Raw genomic sequence first — 640 nt, 5'->3', positions numbered from 1 at the left:
TGCCCCCTGTCCACCCCATAATAGTGTACCATTATGTTCTACAAATCACAAGACCAATATGGTGATCCACATGACCATGCCTAGGACTTATTCCATTCATCCAGAATAGAAGGAGGACATAGAGGATCTAGATGTGGAGGACAATGAGTCCATGAAAGTGGAGGATGATGAATTTTGTGCACCCTTATTATACCTGTGACACTTTTAGCAGTGCTGATCAAGATTTGCCATGTAAGTTTGAAGCAACTAGCCTTCCAAAGAAGCTCAAGGAGATGGTGGAAGAATTAAATGTTCTGATGGCTCTTGTTTTAGAGTCATGAAGGTTACCTGTAAGATGGCCATATCGATGATGAAACACAAGGGAAGCTACATAAAATTAGACATGGATAGCTTTATGAAGGCATTGTCCAATGCTTCTAAAACAAGTATACTCAACAATCTCGCACTTGGCCTCCTCCTCTTCATACTCCGCATCCCCTCGCAACCACTTAGTCGCCACACTGGGAATACATCTACAACTACACGAGCGGAAACTACACGTTGAACAGCACCTATCGAGCAAATATCCAATATCTAGCTTCCTCCCTCCCAGATTTTACTTCCGCCTCTCCCAGCCTTTTTGCAGCGGGAAGATCAAGTA

Source organism: Triticum aestivum, chromosome 1B (assembly GCF_018294505.1).
Source record: "Triticum aestivum cultivar Chinese Spring chromosome 1B, IWGSC CS RefSeq v2.1, whole genome shotgun sequence".
In the NCBI taxonomy this organism is placed as follows: domain Eukaryota; kingdom Viridiplantae; phylum Streptophyta; class Magnoliopsida; order Poales; family Poaceae; genus Triticum; species Triticum aestivum.
The sequence above is the reverse complement of the archived record's forward strand: the minus strand, read 5'-3'. Positions refer to the sequence as shown.